General features: G+C 41.9%; 2 protein-coding genes across 2 annotated transcripts in view; one reads left to right on the top strand and one right to left on the bottom strand.

Moving 5' to 3' along the window:
• The window catches only part of grk1b (G protein-coupled receptor kinase 1 b), a 105,030-nt gene extending 101,631 nt beyond the window's left edge, over positions 1-3,399 (bottom strand). The window contains exon 1 of the mRNA XM_037533447.1: positions 3,269-3,399. The gene's annotated coding sequence lies outside the window, so the exon portion shown is untranslated. The remainder of the gene's footprint in view (positions 1-3,268) is intronic.
• LOC119262250 overlaps positions 1-12,273 on the top strand; it is a 33,931-nt gene extending 21,658 nt beyond the window's left edge. Inside the window, exon 6 of the mRNA XM_037533452.1 lies at positions 9,299-12,273. The gene's annotated coding sequence lies outside the window, so the exon portion shown is untranslated. The remainder of the gene's footprint in view (positions 1-9,298) is intronic.
• The last annotated feature ends 102 nt before the right edge of the window (positions 12,274-12,375 follow it).

Here is a 12,375-nt window from a genome sequence, read left to right as displayed (position 1 = left end):
TAATGTAAAGGGTGAATCATCTGTTCGTGCAAAAGTAATTTATGGTGTTCCACAAGGCTCTGTTTTAGGACCTATATTATTTACAATATATATGCTACCACTAGGCACCATTATCAGTAAACATGGCATAAATTTCCACTGTTATGCAGATGACACCCAGTTATACATATCAAGTAAACCGGATGATAAAATTAAACTTGCCAAGATTGAGGACTGTATAAAAGACATAAAAGATTGGATGTCAAATAATTTTCTGTTACTTAACTCAGATAAAACAGAGGTCCTGCTTCTTGGTCCAAAATTAGCCAGACACAGACACAGACTGTCTAACTCAACACTAAAACTTAACAATCTCTCAGTTTCATCAAGTCTATCTGTTAAAAATCTTGGTGTCATGATAGACGCTGATCTCTCCTTCGACACACATATGACTAATATCACTAGAACAGCTTTCCTGCATCTCCGCAATATCGCTAAATTAAGAAATGCATTATCTCTACAGGACGCAGAAAAACTAGTTCATGCATTTATCACTTCAAGGCTAGATTATTGTAATGCCCTGCTGTCTGGATGTCACAGCAAAAGCCTTAACAAGCTTCAGCTGGTCCAGAACGCTGCAGCCAGAGTCCTCACAAGAACTAGGAAGTTTGACCATATTAGTCCAGTTTTATCAGCCCTGCACTGGTTACCAGTTAAATTTCGCATTGATTATAAAATTCTATTACTGACCTATAAAGCTCTAAACGGACTCGCCCCTCAGTACCTGAGTGAGCTCCTCTCCTACTATGAACCATCACGCCTACTTAGATCACAAGGTGCTGGCCTACTACTGGTACCTAGAATAAATAAAGCTACATCAGGGGGGAGAGCTTTCTCATACAAAGCCCCCCAGCTCTGGAATAATCTTCCTCACTCCACTCAAACACACACACACACACTCAAACACACACCCTCACACACACACACACACACACTCACACACACACTCACACACACACACACACACACCTACACACACACACACAAACACACACACACACACTCAAACACACACACACACACACACACACTCAAACACACAACACACACCCTCACACACACACACTCAAACACACACACACAAACACACTCACACACACACACACACACACACACACTCAAACACACACCCTCACACACACACACACACACACACACTCAAACACACACACTCACACACACACACACACACACTCAAACACACACACACACAGACACACACACACACACACACTCAAACACACACACACACAAACACACACACACACACACACACACTCAAACACACACACACACACACACACACTCAAACACACACCCTCACACACACACACACACACTCAAACACACACACACACACTCAAACACACACACACACACTCACACACACACTCACACACACACTCAAACACACACACACACAAACACACACACACACACTCAAACACACACACACATACACACACTCAAACACACACACTCAAACACACACACACACACACTCAAACACACACACACACACACACTCACACACACACACACACTCAAACACACACACACACAGACACACACACACACAGACACACACGCATGCAGATGCCATAAAATAACACACCCTTTTAACTGCACATCACTCACCACATAAACATTCCCAACATCATTCCCTCCCTCCCACACAGACATTCATGCTCAGCTACTCCAGCACAGAGACAACCAGATAATACTGATAACCCAGATGTAACACTGATAACCCTGATATAACACTGATAACCCAGATGTAACACTGATAACCCTGATATAAAACTGATAACCCAGATATAACACTGATAACCCTGATATAAAACTGATAACCCAGATATAACACTGATAACCCTGATATAACACTGATAACCCAGATATAACACTGATAACCCTGATATAACACTGATAACACTGATATAACACTGATAACCCAGATATAACACTGATAACCCAGATATAACACTGATAACCCAGATATAACACTGATAACCCTGATATAACACTGATAACCCAGATATAACACTGATAACCCAGATGTAACACTGATAACCCAGATATAACACTGATATAACACTGATAACCCAGATATAACACTGATATAACACTGATAACCCAGATATAACACTGATAACCCTGATATAACACTGATAACCCTGATATAACACTGATAACCCTGATATAACACTGATAACCCAGATATAACACTGATAACCCTGATATAACACTGATAACCCAGATATAACACTGATAACCCTGATATAACACTGATAACACTGATATAACACTGATAACCCTGATATAACACTGATAACCCTGATATAAATCTGATAACCCAGATATAACACTGATAACCCTGATATAACACTGATAACCCTGATATAACACTGATAACCCAGATATAACACTGATAACCCTGATATAACACTGATAACCCTGATATAACACTGATAACCCTGATATAACACTGATAACCCAGATATAACACTGATAACCCTGATATAACACTGATAACCCAGATATAACACTGATAACCCTGATATAAAACTGATAACCCAGATATAACACTGATAACACTGATATAACACTGATAACCCAGATATAACACTGATAACCCTGATATAAAACTGATAACCCAGATATAACACTGATAACCCAGATATAACACTGATAACCCAGATATAACACTGATAACCCTGATATAAAACTGATAACCCTGATATAAAACTGATAACCCTGATATAACACCGATAACCCAGATATAACACCGATAACCCAGATATAACACCGATAACCCAGATATAACACCGATAACCCAGATATAACACCGATAACCCTGATATAACACCGATAACCCAGATATAACACCGATAACCCTGATATAAAACCGATAACCCAGATATAACACTGATAACACTGATATAACACTGATAACACTGATATAACACTGATAACCCAGATATAACACTGATAACCCAGATATAACACTGATAACCCAGATATAACGCTGATAACACTGATATAACGCTGATAACCCAGATATAACACTGATAACCCCAGGCCGGTTGAGTGAACGCTGGCGTGTCTGGCTGCCGCTGCTCACCGGTTCCTATTTGCTGTGACTTTCTAAGTTTGTGTAGAGTTTTTGTACTGTTGACGTCGGCGGGATTACGATGTGGATCCACAGAGTGTGTGTCTGGTCGGTGCTCACCTGGGCTGTTTTATCCGTTGTTTATCACCCGGTGATGGCCCTCCTTCAGTACACTGCTGCAGAGCTTCTTCGACTCCGCTTCCACCCGGCTGGCCCTCCACCTGTGGCGCTTCATATCCATCCGGACATCGCTTTCAATCCCCGTCGCAAATACATTCACCGTGGGTCACGGCTAAACTTCACTACCAGTGACAGTGACTCTATACAATCCTTCTGGTCTAGAACTCGTCGTCCTCCCCGCAATACTGACCGGGGTGTCAACCGCGATGTATTAGCCCACCTGGCAAGGTCGGCTAACTCTTCCATCAAGCATCGCAGTTCCAACGTGAACTTCGGTCTTCTAAACGTCCGCTCTCTTACTGGTAAGGGTCATCTCATCCAGGATGTCCTTCGCGACTGTAAGTTGGACTTTCTTTGTTTGACTGAAACTTGGCAACATCCCAACGACTTTGTTTCTCTTAACGAGTCAACTCCATCCGAGTTTGTTTACATTTATCAGCCCCGCAATTCGGGTAGGGGCGGCGGTCTCGCGATAATTCACCGAAAGCACTGGAAAGTCCTCCCTGTCTCTGCTCCACTCTTCCACTCATTTGAATACACTGCAGTACATCTCCCTGGATCTGCTCCTACTATTTTATGTACTGTTTATCGACCACCTAAACCTAACAAGGATTTCTTATATGACTTTGCTGCTCTTCTCACGCATCTCTCTGTTCTCTCTCCCAATATGATTATTGTTGGTGATTTTAATATCCACATGGACAATGGCAATAACCTTCTCTCCAGAGACTTCACCTCCTGTTTGGATAGTTTTGGTTTGCAACAATACATCAATTTTCCGACACATTCTAAAGGTCATATTCTGGATTTGGTTTGTTGTTCTGGTGTCACCCCTACTCACTGTAAAGCTGATCTGTTTTCCCTTTCTGATCATAAGCTCATTTCTTTTAATGTTAATATAATAGCCTCGAAGATCTGTGTACCTCGTGTCATTACATTTAGGAAAATTAATGATATTGATCCTGTCATTTTCTCTTCTGCTATATCTGACCTTCCGTTTGTTCACAGTCTGTCAACTCTTGATGAACTCATTTCCCACTATAATGTCAATCTTCAAAACCTTCTAAATGCATTTGCTCCACTCAAACACAGATCTGTTTCATTTGCTCGCTCAGCTCCATGGTTTACTTCTAACCTGCGGCTTCTCAAAGCCAAAGGACGCCAACTGGAACGTCTGTTTAGAAAAACTGGACTTACAATACATAGAGAAATGTATGACAACCATATTTTATATTATAAGGACTGTATTGTCTCAGCAAAATCTGCATATTATTCTGGTTTAGTTAGCTCTAATGAAGGTTCCTCCAAGTCTCTGTTTTCTCTGTTTGCCAGTCTAACTAAGCCTCCTGACCCATTTCCCTCTCACATGCACTCTCCTGATTTTTGCAATTCTCTCCTGTCTTTCTTTTCTGATAAAATCTCTAATATCCACCAACAACTTAGCTCTGTAAGAGCTCTCTATACAGAAGCTGATTCCCTGTTCTCCTCGTTGTCCGTCTGTCATTCCTTTTCAACTTTCACTCTTCCGTCTTTATCTGATGTAATAAATATTATTCATAAATCGAACTCATCCACCTGCCAGCTTGACCCTCTTCCCACAAAGTTGGTTAAAGCTTGTCTACCTACCTTGGCTCCTCTCATTACCACTATCATTTGCTCTTCCCTTAATAATGGAACTGTTCCGTTATCTTTGAAAACAGCTTCCGTCACTCCAATTCTAAAAAAGCCTGGATTAGATCCTAACAACTTTGATAATCTTCGCCCAATTTCTAATCTTCCTTTTCTTGCAAAAATTCTGGAGAAAGTCGTTGCTTCTCAGCTCCATTCATACCTCAGTACACATAATCTCTATGAACAATTCCAATCTGGTTTCCGCCCCCACCACAGTACTGAATCAGCTTTGTTAAGGATCACTAATGACCTTTTGATGGCAGCTGATTCTGGGTTTCTCACTATTCTCATCCTCCTGGATCTCAGCGCAGCATTTGATACTATTTCTCATGATATCCTTCTGAACAGATTAGCATCCATCGGTATTAGTCAAACTCCGCTTGCATGGTTTAGTTCATATCTTTCTGGCCGCACTCAGTTTCTTCAGTTTAAATCTCATTCCTCTAGTTTGTTTCCTGTTGCTGCTGGTGTGCCCCAGGGTTCCGTACTAGGGCCCCTTTTATTTATTATTTATTTGCTCCCCCTTGGCTACATATTTCGCAAATATAATATCAATTTTCATTGTTATGCTGATGACACCCAGCTCTACATTTCCTCTAAACCTACTTCATCTCTACCACCTTCCTCCATTTCGCACTGTCTGATGGAAATTCAGTCATGGTTTTCCTTTAATTTTCTTAAACTCAATAGTAAGAAAACAGAAGTTTTACTTGTTGGCACTCCTTCCACTTTAACCAAATCTCCGAATTTTCCCATTATTATTGATAATTCTCATGTATATCCTTCCCCTCAGGTAAAGAGTCTGGGTGTCATACTTGATAGTACGCTTTCTTTTTCATCTCATATTAATTCTATCACCCGTTCTGCCTACTTTCACTTGCGTAACATTAACCGACTTCGTCCCTTTCTTACTTCTCATGCTGCTGCTGTCCTTGTCCATAGCCTTATCACATCCAAGTTAGATTACTGCAACTCTCTTCTGTTTGGTCTCCCGAATAAGACTCTCCACAAACTGAAACTTCTCCAGAACTCTGCTGCCCGGGTCATTACTCGTACTCCACCCAGAAAACACATCACCCCGGTTCTGCAACAGCTCCACTGGTTACCCATTGAAGCTAGAATTAATTTTAAAATTTTAACTCTCACATTCAAATCCATTCATAACCTTGCTCCTCCTTACCTGTCTGAACTGTTACACATCTCTACTCCGTCCCGTTCCCTCAGATCCTCATCCTCCACCCATCTTTTTGTTCCTTCTGCCCGTCTTGTTACTATGGGCAACAGAGCCTTTAGTCGCTGTGCCCCTCAGCTTTGGAATTCCCTCCCCCCAGTTATTAGGAATGCAGAATCTCTTCTCTCTTTTAAATCTCTATTGAAAACATACCTGTTTAAGCAAGCATATTCTCTTTAAACTGGTTTGTTGTTTTACCGTGACTCTTTTAGTGTTGTTTTATTTTGACGTATTCAAATGATTGTTGACTCACATGTATTATTATTGTTGCTTTTTCCTGTTTTGTAAGGTGACCTTGGGTTTTTGAAAGGCGCCATGAAATAAAATGTATTATTATTATTATTATTATAACCCAGATATAACGCTGATAACCCAGATATAACGCTGATAACCCTGATATAACGCTGATAATCCAGATATAACACTGATAACCCAGATATAACACTGATAACCCAGATATAACACCGATAACCCTGATATAACACTGATAACCCAGATATAACACTGATAACACTGATATAACACTGATAACCCAGATATAACACTGATAACCCAGATGTAACACTGATAACCCTGATATAACACTGATAACCCAGATATAACGCTGATAACCCTGATATAACACTGATAACACTGATATAACACTGATAACCCAGATATAACACTGATAACCCAGATATAACACTGATAACCCTGATATAACACCGATAACCCAGATATAACGCTGATAACACTGATATAACGCTGATAACCCTGATATAACACTGATAACCCTGATATAAAACTGATAACCCAGATATAACACTGATAACCCAGATATAACACTGATAACCCTGATATAACACTGATAACCCTGATATAACACTGATAACCCAGATGTAACACTGATAACCCTGATATAACACTGATAACCGAGATATAACACTGATAACCCTGATATAACACTGATAACCCAGATATAACACTGATAACCCAGATATAACACTGATAACACTGATATAACACTGATAACCCAGATATAACACTGATAATCCAGATATAACGCTGATAACCCTGATATAACGCTGATAACCCTGATATAACACTGATAACCCAGATATAACACTGATAATCCAGATATAACGCTGATAACCCTGATATAACACTGATAACCCTGATATAACACTGATAACCCAGATATAACACTGATAACCCTGATATAACACTGATAACCCAGATATAACACTGATAATCCAGATATAACGCTGATAACCCTGATATAACACTGATAACCCAGATATAACACTGATAACCCAGATATAACGCTGATAACCCTGATATAACGCTGATAACCCTGATATAACACTGATAACCCAGATATAACACTGATAATCCAGATATAACACTGATAACCCAGATATAACACTGATAACCCAGATATAACACTGATAACCCTGATATAACACTGATAACCCAGATATAACACTGATAACCCAGATATAACACTGATAACCCTGATATAACACTGATAACCCTGATATAACACTGATAACCCAGATATAACACTGATAATCCAGATATAACGCTGATAACCCTGATATAACACTGATAACCCAGATATAACACTGATAACCCAGATATAACACTGATAACCCTGATATAACACTGATAACCCAGATATAACACTGATAACCCAGATATAACACTGATAACCCTGATATAACACTGATAACCCAGATATAACACTGATAACCCTGATATAAAACTGATAATCCAGATATAACACTGATAACCCTGATATAAAACTGATAACCCAGATATAACACTGATAACCCTGATATAACACTGATAACCCTGATATAACACTGATAACCCTGATATAACACTGATAACCCAGATATAACACTGATAACCCTGATATAACACTGATAACCCAGATATAACGCTGATAACCCAGATATAACGCTGATAACCCAGATATAACGCTGATAACCCTGATATAACGCTGATAACCCTGATATAACGCTGATAACCCTGATATAACACTGATAATCCTGATATAACACTGATAACCCTGATATAACACTGATAACCCTGATATAACACTGATAACCCAGATATAACACTGATAACCCTGATATAACGCTGATAATCCAGATATAACACTGATAACCCAGATATAACACTGATAACCCTGATATAACGCTGATAATCCAGATATAACACTGATAACACTGATATAACACTGATAACCCAGATATAACACTGATAACCCAGATATAACACTGATAACCCAGATATAACACTGATAACCCAGATATAACACTGATAACCCAGATATAACACTGATAACCCAGATATAACGCTGATAACCCAGATATAACGCTGATAACCCAGATATAACGCTGATAACCCAGATATAACACTGATAATCCAGATATAACACTGATAACCCTGATATAACACTGATAACCCTGATATAACACTGATAACCCTGATATAACCCTGAAGATAACCTCACTGGACCATCAGGCTAACATAGCTTACAGCATTTACATTTTATTTAAATTAGTGAAACTTCCACTGTCTGACTATAAAAACAGAAAAGTGCAGAAAAGTGCAGTTGAAATAAAATGTTATATTATTACCTAGATTAGATAATGTGTGTGTGTGTGTGTGTGTGTGTGTGTGTGTGTGTGTGTGTGTGTGTGTGATAAGAACTTTATTCTTTTGATATAAAGATAGTGTTTCAGAGATCTGCCCGTGTTTTAGTGACATTAAGAGTGGAGTGTCTACTGATAGGGTCAGACCATTTGGGTCAGTCTGAGTCCATTTGGCTCAGTCTGAGTAAGTTGTAGGTGAGCTTTGGGTCAGTCTGACGTCTGGTTTTGAATCCGTTTTGATCAGTTTGGTCAGTAGTAGTGAGCAGGAAGTGTGTGGGTGAGCTGTCTGGTGATCATTCTGGGCACTAAAAGCTGTCCGAAAGTCAGAAAGGGCTGATGACAAAGTTTGACCCGAGTGTTTATAAGGGTGTTTATGGCTTATGGGGATCTGCTGTGACTGAAGTTTTCCTGCTGGTCTCCTCTCAGACAGCTGAAGATCCACCTTTAATCCCCCAGCTCATTAACAGATATGACATCGGCAGAATGAAGGGGAGATGCAGGACTTTGTGCTTTTATACTGACAGCGATGATGCCCACACAGTGCTGATCTCCACACAGTGCTGATCTCCACACAGTGCTGATCTCCACACGGCGATGATCTCCACACAGTGCTGATCTCCACACAGTGCTCATCTCCACACGGCAATGATCTCCACACAGTGCTCATCTCCACACGGCAATGATCTTCACAGAGTGCTGATCTCCACACAGTGCTGATCTCCACACGGCGATGATCTCCACACGGCGATGATCTCCACACAGTGCTGATCTCCACACAGTGCTGATCTCCACACGGCGATGATCTCCACACAGTGCTGATCTCCACACAGTGCTGATCTCCACACAGTACTGATCTCCACACAGTGCTGATCTCCACACAGTGCTGATCTCCACACGGCGATGATCTCCACACAGTGCTGATCTCCACACAGTGCTGATCTCCACACAGTGCTGATCTCCACACAGTGCTGATCTCCACACGGCGATGATCTCCACACAGTGCTGATCTCCACACAGTGCTGATCTCCACACAGTACTGATCTCCACACAGTGCTGATCTCCACACAGTGCTGATCTCCACACAGTGCTAATCTCCACACAGTACTGATCTCCACACGGCGATGATCTCCACACAGTGCTGATCTCCACACGGCGATGATCTTCACAGAGTGCTGATCTCCACACAGTGCTGATCTCCACACGGCGATGATCTCCACACGGCGATGATCTCCACACAGTGCTGATCTCCACACAGTGCTGATCTCCACACGGCGATGATCTCCACACAGTGCTGATCTCCACACAGTGCTGATCTCCACACGGCGATGATCTCCACATGGCGATGATCTTCACACAGTGCTGATCTCCACACGGTGATGATCTCCACAAAGTGCTGATCTCCACACGGCAATGATCTCCAAAAAGTGCTGATCTCCACACGGCGATGATCTCCACATGGCGATTATCTTCACACAGTGCTGATCTCCACACAGTGCTGATCTCCACACAGCAATGATCTTCACACAGTGCTGATCTCCACACAGTGCTGATCTCCACATGGCAATGATCTCCACACAGTGCTGATCTCCACACGGTGATGATCTCCACACAGTGCTGATCTCCACACAGTGCTGATCTCCACACGCCAATGATCTCCACACAGTGCTGATCCCCACACAGTGCTGATCTCCACATGGCGATGATCTCCACACGGCGATGATCTCCACACAGTGCTGGTCTCCACACGGCGATGATCTTCACACAGTGCTGATCTCTACACGGCGATGATCTCCACACAGTGCTTATCTCCACACAGTGCTGATCTCCACACGGCGATGATCTTCACACGGTGCTGATCTCCACACGGCGATGATCTTCACACAGTGCTGATCTCCACACGGCGATGATCTCCACACAGTGCTGATCTCCACACAGTGCTCATCTCCACACGGCAATGATCTCCACACAGTGCTCATCTCCACACGGCAATGATCTTCACAGAGTGCTGATCTCCACACGGCGATGATCTCCACACAGTGCTGATCTCGACACGGCGATGAACTCCACACAGTGCTAATCTCCACACAGTGCTGATCTCCACACGGCGATGATCTCCACACGGCAATGATCGTCACACAGTGCTGATCTCCACACGGCAATGATCATCACAAAGTGCTGATCTCCACACGGCAATGATTGTCACACAGTGCTGATCTCCACACGGTGCATATCTCCACATGTCAATGATCTCCACACGGCGATGATCTTCACAAAGTGCTGATCTCCACATGGCGATGATCTCCACATGGCGATGATCTCCACACAGCGATGATCTTCACACAGTGCTGATCTCCACATGGTGATGATCTCCACACGGCGATGATCTCCACACGGTGCTGATCTCCACGCACTGCTGATCTTCACACAGTGCTGACCTCCACACGGTGATGATCTCCACACGGCGATGATCTCCACACGGCGATGATCTTCACACAGTGCTGATCTCCACACGGTGTTGATCTCCACATGGCGATGATCTTGACACATAGCTGATGTCCACTCGGCGATGATCTCCACACAGTGCTGATCATCACACGACGATGATCTTCACACAGTGCTGATCTCCACACGCCGATGATCTCTACATGGCGATGATCTTCACACAGTGCTGAGCTCCACACAGTGATGATCTTCACACAGCGATGATCTTCACACAGTGCTGATCTCCACATGGCGATGATCTCTACATGGCGATGATCCTCACACAGTGCTGATCTCCACACAGTGATGATCTTCACACAGTACTGATCTCCACACAGTGCTGATCTCCACACGGCACCGATCCCCATGCAGCGATGATCTCATACACACACTATATAGAGCCAGAAATGGTTCTTGTATTGTTAAAGCTTGACATTGTAACAATAACCTAAACCTTTGAAGAACTATCTTTTTGAAGAGTGTAATAAGAACTCACAATTCTTCTCTACATTATAATTTCCAGCCCAGATTTCTCCAGATTCCAGATTGCTTTTATCCTTCAGAGTGAAACTGGCAGATTCTGTTATTGTGCCTTTAAGACTCATATATGTAAATAAGCTCTGATCTGATTGGCTGTTGAACCAGTCATCCAGGTCTATGTGAAAGTGTGTTTGACTGGGTCAGATTACCCTCAGTGTAGGGAAAGTTTAGGCAGGAGCACATCAACACAATAACTGAGAGGTTCTGTCCACCTTAGATTGCATTGAGAGCATACCAACCTGAAGAACTGCCAATGAATATAGTTATATATAGAAAAGTCAGAAAGCCAGGCTCATGTTTTTAGTTCGTTTGAACAGTTATGGACTTTTAGCATCTGTTACAGTGTAAAGTAACAAAAAAGTTCATTAGATCAACCTAAAAATAACAACCAATTGAACTCGTTTTATTCAAATAAAAAATACACTGAATAAAAGAATCATTCATTCAACGTTTGACTAAAACTAGTTAATTTACTTGTTTTT

Source organism: Pygocentrus nattereri, chromosome 23 (genome assembly GCF_015220715.1).
Source record: "Pygocentrus nattereri isolate fPygNat1 chromosome 23, fPygNat1.pri, whole genome shotgun sequence".
NCBI classification, from domain to species: domain Eukaryota; kingdom Metazoa; phylum Chordata; class Actinopteri; order Characiformes; family Serrasalmidae; genus Pygocentrus; species Pygocentrus nattereri.
Note: the sequence above shows the minus strand (reverse complement) of the source record. Positions and strands in the feature narration are given on the sequence as shown.